Source organism: Piliocolobus tephrosceles, chromosome 20 (genome assembly GCF_002776525.5).
Source record: "Piliocolobus tephrosceles isolate RC106 chromosome 20, ASM277652v3, whole genome shotgun sequence".
Taxonomy (NCBI): Eukaryota; Metazoa; Chordata; class Mammalia; order Primates; family Cercopithecidae; genus Piliocolobus; species Piliocolobus tephrosceles.
In genome coordinates, this window is record NC_045453.1 from 51,691,165 (window position 1) to 51,713,415 (window position 22,251).

Sequence of the window (22,251 nt, forward strand, 5' to 3'; positions counted from 1 at the left end):
ATCAATGCATCTGCTTTCCTAAAGGATATTTTACTCAGGGGCAAGGACAATAAAGAACAAGAATCAGGGGCTCCAGGGTCCCTTCTTTAACAATGATACCTGTGCTGCCTGCTTCCCAAGAGAACATATTTTAATATGGTTAGTAAATGTAATATAGTTAATATTAATAAAATGTTTAGAATTACAAACCAGTGTAAGTAGTTGTGTCATTACTGGACAAGGACGATTCTAAATTAATACCTTCACAAGCTTATAGCTAGAGTTTCAATCTTCATCAGAGCATATGCCTTTGAGTCACAGACCCCAGGCTTGAAACCCGCTTTTCACATTCTTTACCTCCCAACTGAGCAAATTACTCAACCTCACTGCCTGTCACATCTGTGACATGTCAACAGTAAGATGTACTTTACAATGTTGTGAGAACTAAATAGGAAAAACACCTACTGAACTAAATAGGAAACACACTAAAATGTGAAAAACACCTACTTTATTAGGTAGTCAGTTTTAGCTCCCTTCCTTTTGCTGTCACAAAAAAACTTTTAAAAGAGAGCTTGGCCAGGCACGGTGGCTAACGCCTGTAATCCTAGCACTTTGGGAGGCCGAGGCAGGTGGATTGCCTGAGCTCAGGAGTTCGAGACCAGCCTGGGCAACACGGTGAAACCCCGTCTCCACTAAAATACAAAAAATTAGCCAGGCATGGTGGCATGCGCCCGTAGTCCTGGCTACTCAGGAGGCTGAGGCAGGAGAATTGCTTGAACCTGGGAAGCAGAGGTTGCAGTGAGCCAAGATGGCACCGCACCACTCCACTCCAGCATGGGTGATAGAGCAAGACTCTGTTTCAAAAAAAAAAAAAAAAAAGAGAGAGCTTGTAACAAGGAATACCATAACACACAGATTTCACATCTTAAACAGCTGAAATAAAATGCCCGAAGAGGATGAGAAGGAGCCTATATAATCTTAAAATAGATATGTTTCCCAGCTGGTATTCTTTGATTACTAATTAAGTTAAGGCTTATTTATTTAGTAAATGCTTACTAATTGCCAGGCATTGTGTTAGAAACCTTTTATATAACAACCCCATGAAGATTGACACTTATTATCCCCATATTGGAGAGAAGGAACCAAGATCCTAGAGATGAGAAGCAGTCAGGTCCATCTGATAACTGTGCAATAGCCTAACAAGAATTCCCTTCAGCCGGGCACGGTGGCTCATGCCTGTAATCCCAACACTTTGGGAGGCCGAGGCAGGCGGATCACCTGAGATTAGGAGTTCAAGACCAGCCTGGCTAACATGGTGAAACCCCATTTCTACTAAAAATACAAAAAATTAGCTCACGCCTGTAATCCCAGCACTTTGGGAGGCCAAGGCGGGCAGATCACGAGGTCAAGAGTTTGAGACCAGCCTGACCAACATGGTGAAATCCCGTCTCTACTAAAAATACAAAAATTAGCCAGGCGTGCTGGTACATGCTTGTAACCCAGCTACTCAGGAGGCTGAGGCAGGAGAATCGCTTTAACCCGGGAGGCGGAGGTTGCAGTGAGCCGAAATCACACCATTGCACTCCAGCTTGGGCAACAAGAGTGAAACTCTATCTCAAAAAAAAAAAAAAAAAAAAGAATTCCCTTCACAGTCAGGTCAGAAATCTAAGGAACACTGGTATCTTTGGAACCTGAGACACCCAAAATCTGTGTCTGCTCTTGACATGGGAAAACCCACATTAATGCCCTAATAAGACCTCTTAAACTTCGAATAATATTCCTTAGAATTTAAACTGAAGACTGCAGGAAGGAGCTAAGACTCTTTTGGTTTTGCAGAGAATTACTAACAATGCTGAAATTTGAAAAATCTAGCTTAACTGCAAAAGCATTAGTATTATGTGGCACCATTCACTTTTATTAAACCCACATTTAGTTTGAATACTAGTTAATTTAAAATTGCCCACAATGTTAAAGATGAGTGATGGGTAAAACAATGTTCATTATATTCCTTCCCTTTAATAGTTTTACATTTTTCCATTGAGTTTTTTTTAATCTACACACACACACACACACACATCTCCCATGATCTCTGCAATAAGAGGCTGATTCATGTAAATTTTACAGAAAGCACCCTTCTCTGGATAATTTTAACTTTTCCTAAAAATAAACATTCCAGTCACCAATCCCAGGAGGACGCAGCAGATCAAGAATGCACTGTCATGGCAGGTGGAGAATCAGTCATTATGGGAAGTGAAACAGACGCACGCGGCATAGGAACTGATACAGCAACATCTGATTCCATCCAGCAACCTTAAAAAAAGTAATCATTTCATCAGCTGTTGGCAGACTTTGCACAATGGCTTGCAGTACTACTTGGTGACAATGAAAAATACTAAAGCTTCAGTGCATTTTTTGTTGTGGAGGAAATACAAATGGAATGCTGAGTCAAAAGTAAATATGCACACTCATAGATGACTATGGGACACTTTGGAATGCATTCAGTGCTTCAAAATTTAAGATTTAAGACCAGATTCATGCTACTGAAGGTTGGGTCCTCTCCCAACTCACAAGATCATCAAAGAGTAGCCATTCAAAAATTTTAGTAGAATGGCATCCTCTTTGACACTTTTCTTGACTTGTACAATATTTTAATTATCATAACATATATACACACACACACACACAGTGAGGGATGTGAACAACCTTAAAACACCTCAAAATGCACAGCGATAATAAAACACATTGCAAACTGTAAGTAAAGCAGTCATTATGACCATCGTCATCCCCAGGAACCAAGAGAAGCTTCTCAAGGGTCAGATTATACCAGCGACCTCTTGGATGCCCCCGAGGCCTCTCTACAAACTGTAAGTGCTCATTACTACGTTCTGTAAAAAGGCCTATGAGATTGCCAAAAACAAACTTTCCAGCAAAGTCTCTAAATTGTAAAGTACTATCGTGTAACTTCTGGGGGACTCTATGCCCCTTTTTCTGACAGCTGTCATGCCCAAGGGTGGGCATAGGCGCCATGTATTTACTGCGTGACACTGCCTCTGTGCCACAGTCAATGAAGCAAAAGTGGACATCTGCCTACTCACCTCCAGAAGTTTGTATTGGGGCAGAAAGTGCAGCAGTTTTGTAGGATATATTACTTGGGAGGTGAGGAGCCACTATCTTCTGCAACATGAACAAAGGAGCAGAGAGAGGCCAGCAGAGGGAGAATAACAAGGAAGATGCAAAGACCAGAATCCCACTTCTCAAAGAGTGGCCCACGGTGGAGCTGCCTCAGGGCCATGGGCAACCTGAAGCTACCTCCAGGCTCTCACCAGCTCAATAGCACACTGATGCCAGGATGCTGAGACACTCACACTCCCTTATCACAAACTGCCCATTTCAAGTTCTAGAAGTTTGCATGGGTGTTACTTCCTTCCAAAGAGCCTTGACTAGCAGTTACACTAGTCTAAGCTAGTTATTATGACTCTAAATAAGACACTGAGTTTCCTTGGGCAACTTTTGAGATCCTCACTTTCCTCTCCCCAGGGATTCTCATCTCATCACTGAAGGAACTGGACTAACAACGATGCTTTTCAATGTTAAATTCTATGCATTACCTCAATACACCAAACTGATGGTGGCTGAGCTGGAGGCTGGAGCAGAGACAGGGATCTGGCTCTGGCACTCCACAGAATGCAGTGCTTCCAGGGAACTCTGCTGAAAGCCCTGACTTGGATGCTCTCTAGGGACCCTGGTTTAGCCTTGGCAGATAATATTCCCAGTGAAGAGCAGCTTTACTTGAGTAGCTCCACGTGCTTGCCCAAAGAAGGCAACAGATAGGGGAGAAGGAGTGTTACTCAAGTCTGAGGACCAGGAAGCTGGAGAACATGAGACTCTCACTGCCCATGGCCTGAACCGATGGCTCCCTGGGGGAAAGCAAATGCTTCCAGTCCTGGATGGTGGCGCCAGAGGGAGGCCGAAGTAAGTTATGATAGAGAGATCAGTGGCCAAAGGGCAGCGTCATCCCAGGGAAACCCCCCCCCCCCACCACCGCACCTCTGATTCAGCAGCCCGGATTAGATGGAATAAACTGCTTTTCACTTTGGAAGTTTGGCTTCAACATAGTGGTAAGGGAGGGAAAAAAAGGAAGTGAACAAGGCAGCCAGCAGTGGTGGAGAGGCTCCAGCCCCAGCCCAGGCCCCCAAGGCCCATCTGGCCTTCCTTCTGGGGTTAACCATGATCCTTATTTGACCACAAATGGGGGGGGAAAAAAACAAAAAGGAAAAAACTCCACAGAGATGTAAACGGAGGACATCAATACCTAAAACAAAGAAGGGAGGGGGATCTAGGAAGAGAATGGCTCTTAAAAGCAAACTCCAGAGCTCAGACATTGTATGGGGACTCATTAAATGGCATTAATGACTCCCATGAAGTTAGAGCTTTGAATATATCTGCATAGTTATGTTATGTGATCTATCAATATTATTTTGGACTGAAGAATATCTTGTTCGGAATGATGGGCTTTTGTAAGAAGCTCCTTTTTACTTGACAACTTGAAATATTGTTAGACCAGTACACCACTCATAAGCTTTTAAAAAAATCTAATCAGAACTCAGGCAGCTTTGGCCAGGAATGGTGGTTCATACCTGTAAACTCAGCACTTTGGAAGGCCAAGGCAGATGGATCACCTGAGGTCAGGAGTTCAAGACCAGCCTGAGGCCAAGTGCGGTGGCTCCCAGCACTTTGGAAGGCTGAGGCAGGTAGGTCATCTGAGATCAGGAGATTGAGACCAGTCTGGCCAACGTGGTGAAATCCCATCTCTACTAAAATTACAAAAATTAGCCAGGCATGGTGGCATGTGTCTGTAATCCCAGCTACTTGGGAGGCTGAAGCAGGAGAATCACCTGAACCCATGAGGCGGGAGGTTGCAGTGAGCCAAGATCACACCACCACACTCTAGCCTGGGCGACAGAGCAAGACTCCATTTAAAAAAAAAAAAAAAAAAAGAAAAAAAGACCAACCAGCCTGGCCAACATGGTGAAACCCCGTCTCTACTAAACATTTTTTTAAAATTAGCCAGGCGTGGTGGCAGGTGCCTGTAATCCCAGCTACTTGGGAGGCTGAGGCAGGAGAATTGCTTGAACCTGGGAGGTGAAAGTTGCAGTGAGCCGTGAGTATACCACTGCATTCCAGCCTGGGTGACAGAGCGAGACTCTGTCTCAAAAAAAAAAGAAAAAGAAAAAGAAAGAAAGAAACAGAACTCTGGCAGCTTTAAGAAGAACTGCAGAATAAGCTGCTTCAAGACACGCTCTGGGAGAAAAATATTAACCACAATGATTAGCAATATTTATGACAATGAAGATGAATATTATTAATAATGCCTAACACCTACTAAAATGGTTACCTGGTACTGTGCTAAACACTTTATATGCATCATTTCATTTAACCCTCTCAATAACCAGTATAGGCCGGGCGCGGTGGCTCAAGCCTGTAATCCCAGCACTTTGGGAGGCTGAGACGGGCGGATCACAAGGTCAGGAGATCGAGACCATCCTGGCTAATACGGTGAAACCCCGTCTCTACTAAAAAAAAAATACCAAAAACTAGCCGGGCGAGGTGGCGGGCGCCTGTAGTCCCAGCTACTCGGGAGGCTGAGGCGGGAGAATGGCGTAAACCTGGGGGGCGGAGCTTGCAGTGAGCTGAGATCCGGCCACTGCACTCCAGCCTGGGCGACAGAGCGAGACTCCGTCTCAAAAAAAAAAAAAAAAAAAAAAAAAAACCAGTATAATAAAATCACTGCAATGACTGTGGGAGATACTAACGCTGCTGGTCCAGGGAATACACTTTCAGAACCAGTGCTTTAGAGACAACAGAACCTTTCTTTTTTCCTACTGTCCTTAATTGCTGAGCTTTCAACCTTTAGCCTGTGAGTAGAGGTGCATGCCCAGTCTCACCTATCAGGCCTGGTTCACAAGCAAAGTACCACTACAGCGTATAACAGCCAGACCGAATGCTGGCCATGCCCCACAGCTATTTCTTTCTTCCAGACAAAAGTTACTAGCAATGCCAAATAACTCAGCTGTTCACAGACCAAAATGCATTTTTCAAATTAAGTTATTTTTAAGCCTGCTTTCTTAATAGCAACAATGTTCTAAGGACAATTTATAACACCAAAACAGATAAACAAACAAACTTAACAGTTTTGTTTGAACTCCTGGTCTTAGAAAAATATGCCAGCATCTGCAAAACACAATTAAATACCTAAACATTTTTATATTTGAATGAAACAAAACAAAACAAAACAAAAAAACCTCAATAAATGTCTTTAACTATTGTTGGCTTTAAAAAGGCCTGTATCAGGTAACAAAGAAAGGAAAAGGAATGGGTGCTAACACCTTCTGGGTCGTGACTCTGTGTTACGATGGACAATTATTATAGAAGTGAGTTAACATTAATCCTATTTAATTAACCCTATTATTTAACAGATGTATACAAAAGCTCAGAAAGACTCAAGTCACTTCCCAAGGTGTTGGTCAATCTTAAGGCTCTGCTTCAAACCCAGGCCTTTCTGCCTCCAAAGGCCAAATTATTTCCATTATGCCATGCACACAAAAATTCCTTAAATAAAAATGTATAGTATTATGGAAATGTAGAGCTTGACAGGCCCTTAGAAACTCCCTAATTCAACATCTCATTTAATAGATAAGAAAACTATAATAAACAAATGAGAAAACTATAATAAACAATTCCCAAAGATGGCCACCAACAATCCCTTTCCTCCTCTGGAGGTACACTGCTCCTTCCATCCAGAGGCAGAGCTATTTCTTCTCCTCTCGACCTTGCGATTTACTGCCCAGTAGAATACAGCGGAAATAACAGTGTGCCAGTTCCAGAGGTAGCCCTTAGGAAGCTGGCAGCTTCCACTTTCATGTGCTTTGGGGAAGCCAGACGCCATGTTGTAAGGGAGCGCAAGCCAGATCACTGAGTGATGAGACACCTTGTGAAGACAGATGGTATCATTGAGAAGAACTAAACATGTGAGTGAAGTCTTCTAGAGCTTTGTAGCCTGGTCAGTAACCAAATGCAACTAAGTGATTGACCCCAGCCAAAGACAAATAAAGCAGAAAAACTGCCCAGCTGGATTTTCTGACCCACTGAAATGTGAGAATAGTGGGGCTTCTTTGTCACACAGATACAGATAACAGAAACAAAAGACGTTAGCTGACTTGTCCCTAGACAGGAATCAATAGCAAGGACTAAAATCTAACAACCCTAACTTCTAATCCTGACCACCTGCCACTGTAGCCCAAAGTACAAACTAATTAATAAATAGGGCACCCAACAGACTGGCTGCCCTATGGCTTTGCCATAACATCCCATTCAGAAACATGTCTGAAAAAAATTACCGGGTTCATCTGGTCATAACCCAGCTATGCTGGGTGCTCTGGTATCTCTGTTTCACTAACCTTTATTTAGTGATGTTAGTTTGACACATTAATTTCTCACTGCAAACTCCCTGAGGTTAGGGTTGGGCAATCATCAGCCTCATCTGTGTCTATAGTGCCTAACCCAGGGCCTTGCATGATGAGGATAAATAAAGATTGCTAATTGAGCCCTCACATATGAAAAGAATTAGACTACTCCTCACTCCCAAGAATTATGAGACCAAGAACAAATAAGTCAAGGCCAAGTCCCTCAAATACTATACAGCATGTCACTGTAAGATAATAAAATAATTACTGACAGCCCAAGACATGCATAAAATGTTATTTTCCCACTTTCACAGCATTATGTCTTTTATTATTAATTTGATATCCAAAAGAAACCCTGTAAAACAGACACTGCTGTTACTCCTATCTTATAGCTGAAGAAATAAGATGCTCAGAGGGGTAATAAAATTCACCCAAAGTCATCCAGTTTTCATAAGTGAAACCACAACATGAATTCAGGAATCCTGATTAAAAGTCTGATATTTTAATTTTCTAGAATGCTTTCCTCAAATACTTGATAATCTAAATTTCAAGAATTACTATCAAAGAACCCAGAGTAAAATGAATAGATTATGGAGAACCATAAAAATTTAGAACCAGACATGATCTCAATTCTAATCGGTAACATACGGTGAATTTTTCAGGTAATAAGGATCTGCATGCTAGACCTGGTACATACCTTACCAGAATCTATATAATGCTATTCCACTGTGGAACAAACAGCATAACATTGTTTTTTTTCACCTCATATTAAACTTGCAAAATATAGCACAAGTGTGTGCATGTGTGTATGTGAGTGTGTAGGGTAACTATTAATAACCTGATTATTTCCAACAGTCTGAAAATCAGTGTTTTTGTCACATGACACTCACATGGGACAAAGTGACACATACAGAGGCCTAGCTTCCTGTATTACTTAATCATGGATATTCCAAGAGTCTACTACTAGAGAAGTATCTCAAAGGACAATAAGCAAACACTGTGCATCGTTACACTATTTGGCTAATGACGACTACACTGCTGTACATTTTAGCCATTTCAATGGAATGTCATTTCCATGGAATTCTCTGGGACTATAAACTGCAAGGACACTCTAATCCCCCCCCACAAACTGACAGTAATAATAAGAAAAAGGAAAGGTGAGTCGGATGAGCAGTAATGGTAATAAAACTTCAAGGATTTCTTCCAGCCTTTACTGCTGGGACCAGGGCTGAACTGGGGTCCCAAAATTTTCAAAGGACAAAGAGGATCCTTACTCTCTGACCATCATCTCCAGGTTCCTGAATCTGGAAAGGAAGTACTGAAGAGGCAGTCTTGCGTCACTCTGAGAATGCTTTCCCGGGGCCACTTTGGATAGTTTTCGTTGTTGGGACTGTTTTCCCTGTGTTTGGTGGTGGTACATCCTAGTGAGGAGGACTCTATGGCAGAAGCAATCTAAATATACACATTCATAAAAGGCTAGGGATGCAAGTGTGCACATACAACCACCCGGCAAACAAACAGGCGTTTAGGATGTCATAGTAACATAGGCACAAGAGGACTGTAAAAGTGCTTTAGTTGCCGTGTTTCTTTAGATCACAGCAGGAAGATACTTTATAAAATGTGGAACAATGATGCCCCCTACAGCCCTCAGAGGGAATCCAAGGTGCGTACCTTGGTGCTTCCCTCAGGATCTCTATTTGGTCAGAGATCCTGAGTTTACTTCTCTGGTAAGAATTAATTTTTACACTAGAATAAATAATAAAAGCACATGCTTTGTACACATGTTGGAAAAAATTAAAAATATCAAGGTCTAACACTAAGAAATTAATTAAAATAAAATATAATGTCTAGATAATCAAAACCATTTCACTGAAACATTTTACTTTTCTGAAGCATATAGAAACGAATTCTATCGATTGCCATCTTGATTATTAATAGAGACTATTTTCAAAAGAATTATTAAAAATATTTTCAAAGTGGAACTGTAAAAGGAGAAATAGGTTGAGATGAATTTTTTTTTAAAAAAACAAATATACCACAAATTGAAGATTACAACATTCCCTGACTGGAACTGAAAAAAAGACCAGTAAGAAATAATTCAAAGCTGGAGTGACTTCCCTGTTCTCTATGAGCCAAGACGAAAGAAACTTATCATCTTTGGGACAAGGAAAGTGGAGAGTACTGAGCACTTCAGAAATGCTTTAGACCACACTTGTCCAACTCGCTGCCCAGGATGGCTTTGAATGCAGCCCAACACAAACGTGTAAACTTTCTTAAAACATTATGAGATTTTTCTTTTGCGATTTTTTTTAAAGCTCATCAGCTATTGTTAGTATAAGTGTATTTTATGTGTGGCCCAAGACAATTCTTCTTCCAGTGGGGCCCAGGGAAGCCAAAAGATTGGACACCCCTGCTTTAGACTATTCAAGGCCTGTGCAGATACAAAAGAAGCATAGGACAGGTCCTCCTTCCCAGGGAATGTGGCTAGGTATAATGTATAGAAAAGCATATGGATATCACCTCAAGATGATGTTCTTAGGAAAAAAAAGAAATTGGAAATATATACAAAACATAACATAAACTGCACATAACAAAGAAACACATAGCAATAGAGAAATCAACATGGGAAAGGTTTAGAGGTGTAACAAAGAAAAAGTGAGTCATTCACTGGTCAAACTTGGAAAAAGCTGATGGGTGTGGACCAAGGAAGAAAAGATGAGAGATAGCAAGTAGAGAGAAAACCACAGAAAAGCCAAATGACTGCAGGAAATGCAAATGCATTAGTTTCACAGGAATAGGTGGGCCACCTTCCCCAGTTCCGAGATGAAAACAAACATAGGTCCAAGTCAAAAAGGAAGGGGAGAGTAATTATCAGAAAACCTTAAGTCTAGCTGGAGAGTTGAGATTAGATCTGTTTAAACAAAAGGAATTACGCTGATCACCTAAGCAAGGAAGTAACATGATGAATATGATGTTAAGAAAACATTACCCTGGCACTTGTCTGGATGAACTGAAATGGTAAGAGAAGAGAGGCACAGAGGTCCTCAGAGATTAACATGGACATAACAACAAAGACAATAAAGGCTTGCATTTGTAAGAGAAGGACTAAATTCAAGATGCTCTGCAGAGCAGGAATGCATTTAGTAAGTGACTAAAGAATGAAGGACAAGAAGACATCATTTGGCAAGCCCAGGGTGTGTGAAGGTAGCATCAGAGACTTTCAAAGCAAAAATCAGCTTAGATGAAAGCTATGATAAACTCAGGTCTTTGTTTGAAGTTTTAGTGATCAATGCAGGCAGAAACTTCTTGGAGGCAGGTGGAAAGTTGAGACTAAAAAGGAGGATGAGAAGCCAGAGTTGTATTTATACATTTTTTAGTCATCCAAAAAAAGAACAGACTAGTTTATCTATTATCACATGAGCAAAGGACTGGGAAAATAAAGCCTAGAAAACTGGGTGTCTGGCCAGAAAGGCAGAGAGAACACTCAGAAAAAAAAAAAAATTAACTTCAAGTCCAAGAACTTTGTTTCAAAGTCATCAACACTCAGAGCAGATGCCCTACAGAGTAAGAAGGTACCTAAAAGCTTTAAGCCTGAGATAAAACTCACTGGGTGACTGCTTGTGTGAAAACTTTTACTAATTTTATTTCAATTCATTCACGAAATCAGCACATACTTACTTGAATACGGCTTCCAGCATGGGCAAAGCAATAGAACAATGATACCGAATGGGAAAACAGCGTCCTATGTTAGTTTGGGCATATCATCAACCACGCTGCAAACTCTCATTGACCCTGTATGTCTTTAAAACATAAAGCTCTTACAAGGAATACATGAAATTAAGGAGGAACTGGAAGATACAGACTTTAAGTATCAGGAGAAGAAATACAGAGGTACTTCTTTCACTTTAAAAGGTTCACAGAGACAAATCTCTGTAAAAACATTCTTCGGGACAAAGGTTGCACACTCCAAAGTTATTTCCAGCGAAGAATATAACCATTTAAAATGTTTGTGATTTATTCTGTTTAGGCACTTCAGTTTTATTCTTTCTTAAAATGTGTAGAAAAATCAGTACCTAGAACTCAATTGATATGAAAATAATTGCATAGATCTTTTCAATGTGATACACAAAATCAACGCAGCCATTCTCAAATGAGCACTGATAACAAAGTCAGTACCACGTTCCCATTTAAGTAGACGAAAAAACCTAGGACACAGGATTTAAGTGATTCCTTGAAGCAAACTAGCAAGACAAAAGCCTAGTGATTACCCATTTACTATTCAACTGTCTCTTTCTCTGGAAGTTTAAAGAGCTGCTCTATACTTTTATCAAAAAGGGGAAACCATTGTCAAATCTTAGGCTTGTTTCTCTTTTTGTGGTGTTCTAAGGAATGTGAAGACTAAGGTTAACTGAAATTCACAGAAGAACATAAAACTGTAAGTGCTCTGAAAGAGTGGAAAGAAAAACATTGATAGTAAAGATGCAGGGAGTTCTTTTTTTTTTTTTTTTAAATAAAATCTCTCCTTTCCTCCTAAATATTAATAAAACCTTAAATCTTTTACTTTAGATTTAGAAAATGACTCATGCTTCCTACCCCTAAAGTCCAGCCCTCCCCTCTCCCAGAATAAAAAGTAGACAACCCCATCACCAGCAAAAGTAAAAGCTTTTAGCCTCCTGGAATGGGTGGGAAGAAAGAGGAGGGGATCATTACACATTCCCTGTAGAAGACAAAGCCAGATGCACATTCCTGAGAAATCTGGCAGGTCCGAGTTTTTCCTTAAATACAGACTAGCCTGTCACTAAGCCAGGCTCTGTAATCTTCCCAGGCTGCCACCGCTAGGGAAGCCAGGAATCCCTTCTAATTAATCAAGTCCTCCCAACAAAAATTTTCCCACCCACAATAAAGTAGGTTGGGGGAAAGGGAAGCAGCAGAGAAAGCTCTGCAGCCAAAAGAATTCTAGACTTTAGTATAATACCTAACTAATCCAAGAAAACAGATGCAGGAAGCAGAGGAAATGATCTACAGAGACACACAATGAGCTAGGAAACTTTCACAGCACTGCTCCGCTGGGACCCAGAATTTAAATTCAAAATCATAAGATATAATTATTATTGAGAGCGAGTCTGGCAACATCCTATACTTTTTCAAATGCCTCTAAGGCAGGGGGTGGACACAAACTTTCCTGAGGTAGATACCATGTGTATCACCTGACCCTTTTAACAATAATTTGATATTTGGATTTCTTTTTTATTTTACTAAAGTTTTGTTTTAATGGATAAACATTCATAATTATTACATTATGTGTCCATGTCTATTTCTTGCAAAGGAAATGGCTTTACCTTGGCCTTGCTAACTTACCCCACACCTGCAGCCGGTTTAACCCAAGGTAACTTCATTGAAGGCTTATTCTGATAAGGTACAAGGAGGTAGGAGTACCAAGGATACAGCGATTTAGATCTGTGTTGGCCAATACAGCTGATACAAGCCACTGGTGCCTACTGAGCATTTGAAATGCAGCTACTAGGAATTGAGATGTAGGCCGGACACAGTGGCTCATGCCTGTAATCCCACCATTTTGGAAGGCAGATGCAGGCGGATCACTTGAGGTCAGGCATTTGAGACCAGACTGGCCAACGTGGCGAAACCTCGTCTCTACTAAAAATACAAAAATTAGCTGGGCATGGTGGCGTGTGCCTGCAACCCCAGCTACTTGGGAGGTTGAGACAAGAGAATCACTTGAACCTGGGAGGCAGAGGTTGCAGTGAGCTGAGATCTTGCCACTGCACTCCATCCTGGATGACAGAGCAACAGAGTGAGACTCCGTCTCAAAAAAATAAATAAATAAAAGATATATCTGTATACATATTCCATATATAAATCAGTGTGTGTGAGTGTGTTTATTCCAGACTTTGCAGGCAAAAAGGTCTTTATTTCAACTACTCAACCCTCCACTCCACTGTAGCATAAAAGCAGCCAGGGATGATATGTAAACAAGTGGGAGTGGCTGGATTCCGGTAAAACATTATTTACAAAAACAAGCAGCTGGCATGTAGGCTGTAATTTGCAGATCTCTGGTCTAGATCTTTTCCCTACCCTAAAGAGTTTATTATTTTGGAAATTTTAAAATGCTGGGGTGGGTGCAAAGCTCGGGTTTAAGATTGCTATGAAGCCTTGGGGAGACGCGCCTGCTGTTACCACTTCTTTCAGTTAAAATAAGAGTCCCTCACTGAAGTACAGGACACACCTCCCTGCTACAAGCTGCAGTAGCCCAGAAGTCTACAGACCCTGAAAGTTATACTTCCAAGGATTCCCACATCTCATGCACTACCGCCATTTCCTGGAAGTCTGGCCTCAGAAGAGTCTTCAACTCTTGAAAGAGTTCAAGAGCCAGCTGCGCAGTGGTAGTGCCGCCTGTAGTCCCAGCTACTTAGGAGGCTGGATCAGGAGGATAGCTTGAGCCCAGGAGTTCATGTTCAGCCTGGGCAATATAACGAGATCCTGTCTCTAAAAAATAGTGATAAAAAAAGAATTCAAGACGAGAACCACAGCAATTAAAAAGAAAAAACAAAAGTATTCATATGCAGGAAGGTCAGAAGATCTTTCTTCGCTTGAAGAAGAGTCATTTGCAAGAATAATTAATGCCATTCCAAGGGCAGTCTTAGAATAAACAACCCAGATCAAGTGGCAAACTACTTGGTGTTCATCAGTTTTTCTGTTACTTTGAAACCCTGCTCTATGCAAGTACTTTTCAACCCAGTCAAAAGTGGCTGCATCTATGTGAAAAATTTGCATAAGTTAATTAATTCCTTTTAAATTTTATTAATTTTTTTTTTCAAACTAGAGATGGGGTCTTGCTATGTTGCTCAGGCTGCTGGTCTCTAACTCCTGGCCTCAAGTGATCCTCCCGCCTGGGCCTTCCAAAATGCAGGGATTACAGATGTAAACTACTGTACCCAGCCTACATTTTATTTATGCACTTAATTGTTATATTAACACATAGACACATATTAAAATGATATATCAAAGTGAGGTCTCAAGCTGGGTGTAGTGGTGCACATCTGTAGTCCCAGCTACTCAGGAGGCTGAGGCAGGAGGACTGCTTGAGCCTGGTAGTCCAAGATCAGACTGGGCTGGCATAAGTAGACCCCATCTTTCAAACAAACAAACAAACAAACAAAATGGCCTCTTCTGCCTCATCCAGCTCCCTCTCTCACTCCAACTCTCACTCACCAAGGGCAACCACACTGAAACTTAGCTTTCTGATCTGGTAATTTGCCAACATATTTCTAAACACTATGTTTATCCTACGAATGTCTTATTACTTCAGTTTTATATACTTTATGTGCGAAATGAGGACTTAATCCTTATACCTGCCCTTCTACATGTTTCCTTCCCCAGCATTCCAAAACTTGGAGTTCACAATATTATGAAATGTAACCTCTGTTCAAAGCTGAACCATGCAGGAGGGTCACTTGAGCCTGGGAGTTCAATGCTGCAGTGAGTTATGACTGTGCCACTGCATTCCAGCCTGAGCAACAGGGCAAGACCCCATCTCTACAACAAGAACAACAAAAAGCTGAGCCATGTAGTATACTATGCTTAATTTCCTATCTTGCACAATCTTTTGTTTACTGAGAGCTGAGGGTTGCATCATTTTTCTTTTGTTTAGTTTTCTATATTCCTATGACTAAATCATTCCCATGCTACCTGACAGGCCTAAAAAAATTTCTTCTCAATGCATTTAAATACATGAAGTATTTTATTCATTTCATTTTTTGTGGGAGACATCTTTCATGGAACCCTCTGTCTTCTTCCAATAGGACTGGTTACTTTGGTTGCAGTTCAGAAACCAATACTCAGAAATGTAACTCTTTGACATGCTAAACTAAAAAAGCAGCAGCAAAGTCTCTCTGACCTCCTCCCCTCCTCCCCTCAATCCGTTGTCTCTCCTAAAGCACAAGATGAGGCTGTTCGCTGAAGCTCCATTATCTTCCTAGAAACTGGATACCCAAAGAGGAACACAACTGCCTTCCATATCTTCCCTGAAATTATCTATAGCAGAAAAGAAGACTAAAGAATGCAAACACACAGTGGACAGGCATTTCAACTAGATATTATCTGCTTCTTGGCTCATTCAAATTCTAAAGAAAATAATCTACAAGTTAATTTCTGTTTCTCAGGTCCATTCATTTCCCCTAAAAATCAGTTACCCCTATAACCATCTGGCCCTTTGGGTTTTCATTTCTTGCTGCTGCTGTTGTTTTTAGAGCCAGGGTCTCTCTATGTTGCCCAGGCTGAACTCAAACTCCTGTGCTCAAGCAAATCTTCTGCCTCAGCCTCCCCAAATGGCTGGGACTACAGGCATATGCCATCACGTCCAGCTTTTGAGTGTTCATATTTTGTATGACTTCCATGCACTTGCGTGAACATAATAAATTTGTTATGCGTTCCTTAGTTAACTTAGTTTTTTGTTACAGGAGTGCTGACTGTGACCCTTCATGATGGGGAGGAAAGGATCACGCCCCTTCCACCCTTACACTTTCTAGGCAAAATATACAGTAATCATCAAGGAATTTGGTTAGGCCCTCACCTGTCTGGTTCCCTATTTCCTGGATCCTATATCTGATTCTTTCTCTGTTTATTCCCCTATTTTAGAAGACGACATCCTTTCTAAAACAGTGTGCATCAGAAGGGAAGTGTTTTCCATATTCTGCATCCTAAAAATGTCTCTATTCCACCATGTGACTGAACGTTGGGCTGTAAAGGGAATTCTTGGTTGGAAACCATTTTTCCTAAAATATTAAACGTATTGTTCTACTGTCTCCTAGTTATTGCTATTGAGAAGGGTGTTCTGATTCTTGATCCTCTGTATGTGATCTGTTTGTTTCTTAAGTTCTTCTCTAAATTCCCAGTGTTCTGAAATTTTAGGATGATATGCCTTAGCACAACTCTTTTTCACTGACTTTATTGTGTATTCACTCACAGCTCTTTCAAACAGGAACTTTGTATCTTCCGCTTCCAGTAAATTGTACTGTATTGTTTCTTTCATATTTTTTTCTCAACCATTTGTTTTTCTTTTAGAATTCCAATTTTTCATATCAAGACTGAAACTTTAATTTTCTTGTGGTTTTCTCCTCAATTTTTTTTTAAATCTATTATCTTCTTGTTCTACTTTCTGGGCAGTGTTCCTTGGTGTTTGCCCCATACTTTATCATATTTTTATTTATATTATGCTTTTAATTTATAAGAGCTGTTTCTTGTTCTTGGGAATTTCCCTAGTTTGTAACATCCTAACTTTGTTTTGTGGTTATATGTAATAGCTTCCTTCTTCGCTCTAAGGAAGCAAATTATAGTGCAGTTAAAGTCTTCTCTGGCTCCCTAGCACCTCTCTGCTCTTTAGAGTTTGTTCATTCACTATATTTTCTAATTCTCATATTCTAAGTTCTTCTTAAATCTGCATGAATGCTCTTCTGTCCGTTCATAATTTAAAAAGAAAATGAATGGTTATTGGAAATTTTTATTTCCCTCCTTGACTGATGGGCTTTGGGAATCCAGTAGGAACCCATCTGTTTGGTTGGGGGATACCAAATATAGACTATGCTATTCATCAGATAAGCAGACTTTAGGTTAAGAAGTATGACTAGAGATAAAAAGAGACATTTCACAGTGATTAAGGACTTACTTCAATAGATATAACAGTTATAAATCCACACATATCTGCTAACATAGTCTCAAAATATACAAAGCAAAAATCAAAACTAAAAGGAGAAATATATAAATTTAAAATCACAGTTGAAGGTTTTAATGCACCTCTCTCAACAGATAAAACAAGTTAACAAAAATATTAGTAAATACATACAATTAACAAACCAGACCCAAGTGACTATACTTAGTTCACTGCACATGACAACCATCACATTTTCAAGTGCTTATGTAACATTTACCAGAACAGACAGAGGTGCTGTGCTAAACATCAATAACAAAATGATTATTAGAAAATTTGCAAATACTTAGAAACTAAACAATACACATTTAAATAGCCAATAGATCAAAAACAAAATCACAATGAACACTGGAAATTATTTGACTTGAGTGATAACAAAATCCCTACTTTAACTGCATCCCTATCAAAACATGAAGCATACAATTAAAGTAGGAAATGCTTACAGAGAAATTTATAACTTTAAGTACATGTATCAGAAAAGAAGGCTCTACACCAAAAATTTAACCTTCCACCTTAAGAAGCTAGAAAAGAGTAAATTTACCCAAAGAAATTCGAAGGAAATAATAAAGAAAGAAGTAAGGAAATAATAAAATAAAATACCAAACATACTACAGGACAAAAGAATTCAAAGCCAGAACTGGGTTCTCTGAGAAGACTAATAAAATTAGTAAGCCCCTAACAGTACTAATCAATAATTATCCCTTTGGAAGGTTCAAGCCTGGCTGTCAGAATATTTGGAAGCAGGATATAAGAGCCAGGAAGGCTGAGAGCTGCTGGTATCATAATGCCCTAGAGGTATAAAAGATAAAGGAGAGTGGAGAATGAACACATTACAGTTAGTTAGGCCAGGAGTTGTGAAGAATTTCAATTTATAGTTCTGTATCCCATTAGCATATAATACAATATTTGACACATATATAAATATGCAATGTATATATCCTCATATAATACTTTCTGGTTTATTATGGACTAGTTTGTCCATAACTAAAACTATAAATTTTTGGAGAAGGAGCTATTCAATAGAGCTTTTTACTTAATTCCCTTGAGAAATTACGACTTTCATGAAAATGCAACTAAAAATATCTCTGCTTATTGATCAAGCAACATGGAAACTTGCTATTCACTCAGGACCCTGGAAGGCCAGGAGGGGAATGGAGAACAGCAAAGAAGTGAGAAACTGTTTGCAAATTACAAAAAAAAAAACAAAACACCAAGCTTGTGCCAGACTCTGTTATAAGTTCTAAAGTTATACTACCAACAAGGTGGTAGAATCTCAAGCCACGAAATTAATATAAAATCTGGTCCAAAATGACTGAAATGTTAATGGCTCTAGCAGAAGTAAACTTAAAACTGTTCAAGTACTCTGCAGGGCTCATAAGTCTTTCCACGTGTGTGTGTGTGTGTGTGTGTGTGTAGGATGTCACTGAAAATGAAGCACAATCAAAACTTACACACATTAACAATCCAGCATTCAAATTCTACCAGCACTTATTCCACACTTAATAAATAACAGTGAAAATAGATTTATTAGATTTTATTTATTTTATTAGATTGTTCTAATCTAAGAGACTATAAAATAAATTATTTTAAATTATTAAGATAAAAGGAGAAAATTGAAATAAATTTTTAAAACTAGGGAAAGTATATAGAATAAGTGCTGGTAGAATTTGAATTTTTAAAATATAAACAAATATAACTTCTTAAATAAAAAAATACAGTCACTAAAAGTGAACAAGTTAAAGAGAAGATTAAATACAGATAAGCAGATTTTAGTGAAGTGAAAGAGGTCTGATCAAAAAGCACTCTGTGGACCAGGCACAGCAGCTCATGCCTGTAATCCCAACATTTTGGGAGGTCAAGGCAGAAGGATCACTTGAGCCCAGGAGTTTGAGATCAGGCTGGGCAACATGGCAAGACTCCATCTCTATAAAAATCTAAAAATAAAAAAAATTAGCTGGGAGTGGTAGTGTATGCCTGTGGTCCCAGCTACTCAAGAGGCTGAGGCAGGAGGACTGCTTAAGCCCAGGAGGTCAAGGCTGAAGTGAGCCATATTCACACCACTGCACTCCAGCCTGGGTAACTGAGTGAGATCCTGTTTCAGGGGTGAAAAAACACTCTCAATGCAATAAGGAAAAGAAAAACAGGGAAGCGCAATTGGCCACTGGCCACGTAGCATTCACACAAGACTTCAGGAGCAGTGTTCCCTGGGGAGAAAGCTGTCTGACAACATCAGTAGCAGGTGTGCAGGTCTCCTGCTGCCCATGAGACCCTGGAGCAGAGCACAGAAATCTGGCAAAACTCGCTGTCAGATATTTAAAAAGGGATACCCATGCTTGAGTCATGGAGCTTTTAAGTAAGGTACATGGAGAAGCACTGGTCCCTAGCCTGTCAGAGGCAGAAATACAACTACAAAGTGGTATACAGAACCTTCAATATGATGTATCAGAACCCTGTCCCTATCCCTATTCTGCTAGCCTGACACTCACTGTTGAGGCAACTCCTCTGCCTACCATGATCTGGAAGCTTTGTTCCAAGCCTTACAGGTATCACTATAAGATGGGATAACATGGTAGCAGAATATGCCACTTCCACGTGTATGGAACTGACCCATCTCGGGCATAATTAGGGGCCTCAGGTCCAAGCTTCATGGTTAACCAGGATGGTCTGCCCTACTTGGCCATAGCCAGTTTCAACAGAGCTTTGCAAGAGGCCCAGCCTTTTTCTGAGCAGAGTACCGGGGCTCAGTCCTGGATAAAATTAATCTCACTCCTCCAGCATATAATAAACAGTCATATGAGACTATCCAACAAACTTCAAATAAAAGTTCTCTATAAGAAGAGAACAGAGAGAATTAGGAGAGGCAGAGAAAATGGTCAAGAATTTTCCAAAACTGATGACTTCAGTCTTCAAATTGAAGACATACATTGTATCCCAAGCCAGATTAATAAAAGCAAGACTATAACTAGAGATTTCATAGTGATACTATAGAAGAGCAAAGACAAAAATAAATCTTAAGAGCAAGGAGAGAAGAATGACAGATAATCAAGAAAGGAATCAAATCAGGCCAAACAGTGAACTTCTGAGGTGAGTAGTCTCCATAGATGCACCAGAACAATTCTCCTGATCCCTGTGAGAAAATGCTGCTTCTCAAGTCAAGAGTGCAGGTTCCCCTGACTCTAGGCTGGCCCTGTGAATGCTCTGATCAATAGAAGGCCACAGAAGTGGCATCTGAGATGTCTGCATCTAGGCCTTCAAAGGACTGACAAATTATACTTCTTTCATTGTGAAAGTCTTGTCCTAAGATGCCACCCCTCAAAACTCAGCCACCGGGTTAGATGCCCAAGCCACACAGATGAGAACTGGCACATGGATGAGAACTGAAGAACAACAATTAATAGATTCAGTAGAGATTCCAACCAAAACCAGCATTAACTGCCACTGAGTATGCCATCTTTCATGTTCCACCTAAGTGAGGCCCTAAGTAGAACTGCAACCCCAACCAACGTCAAAAGGAAAAATTACTCAATTGATGCTAGGCAACCTACAGAATCAGGAGAGATCATAAAATGGTTGGTGTTTCAAGCCAATAAGTTTTAAGGTGGATTTTAAGCATCAATAGATAATGAAAACATTTCTCAGTAGTAATAAAAGATGCCAGAAGACAATTAAAAAGTATCTTTAAAGTGTTGTTGGAAAATAATGCTCAACCTAGCATTCGAAAACCAACTAAATATCTTTCTTTTTTTTTTTTTTTTTTTTTGAGACAGAGTCTCGCTCTGCACCCAGGCTGGAGCGCAGTGGCCGGATCTCAGCTCACTGCAAGCTCCGCCTCCCGGGTTTAAGCCATTCTCCTGCCTCAGCCTCCCGAGTAGCTGGGACTACAGGCGCCCGCCACGTCGCCCAGCTAGTTTTTTTGTATTTTTTAGTAGAGACAGGGTTTCACCGTGTTAGCCAGGATGGTCTCGATCTCCTGACCTCGCGATCTGCCGGTCTCGGCCTCCCAAAGTGCTGCGATTACAGGCTTGAGCCACCACGCCCGGCTAAAACCAATTAAATATCTTTCTAAGGTAAGACCAAAATATATTTTTAGACACACAAATAGTTAAAGTTCATCACTTATATGCCTTCACAGAAAGAAATACTAAGAACATATATGGATACAAGAAATAACTGAAAGCAATGAAATTTATAAATATGTTAGTAAATCTAAATAAGCACTGACTTGGTTAAAAATAAGACAGAGCTATAACATTAAATAGTATCTAATCTGGCCAACTAGCTATTGTAATTTATATTCTGATGTTTTGAACTTGCACTTATGGTAACACTAGCACACAGAAAATGTCCTAAAGAAACAACAACATATATGAAAGCATCTGCAAGATCTTGTACTCACCATCAGTTCTTCTCTTCTCCCTTCCCACTATCCGTCACACAGGAGCCTCCCATCTATCCACACCTGAGAAGGTCTCAACCCAGCCATCAAGGAACAAAGAAGGGACATTTATAAGAGGAAAATGAAAGACGGCAACCAAGCAAGAGAACTCTCCTGGCATTGACCCAGGTAAAGAATTTGCTGATTCCTTCTTTTGATTACCTTTTATCTGCTTTGACATAATGAGAAATCATGCCATGGACTTGGAATATGAATAATAATTTTTAACAGTAAAGACCAAGGGATGACCAAAAAGCATCTTTAAAAGACGAAGCAAGGAACGCCTCATAACCATATGAACATTTTCTCCCCCATCTCATTCTCAAAATATAAATTTTCAATCTGCCTGGAGTCCCCAAAACACCAAAAGCAACTGCAACAAAAGCAAAAATTGACAAATGGGATCAAATTAAACTAAAGAGCTTCTGTACAGCAAAAGAAACTATCATCAAAGTGAACAGACAACCTACAGAATGGGAGAAAATACTTGCAAGCTCTCCATTTGACAAAGGTCTAATATCCAGAGTCTACAAGGAAGTTAAACAAACTTACAAGAAAAAAAACAAACGACCCCATTAAAAAGTGGGCAAAGGATGTAAACAGACTCTTCTGAAAAGAGGACATTTATGTAGCCAGCAAATATATGAAAA

General features: G+C 40.0%; 1 protein-coding gene across 3 annotated transcripts in view; it reads right to left on the minus strand.

Moving 5' to 3' along the window:
• Positions 1-22,251, minus strand: part of SLX4IP (SLX4 interacting protein) — a 205,837-nt gene that overhangs the window by 151,132 nt on the left and 32,454 nt on the right. The window lies entirely within an intron of this gene.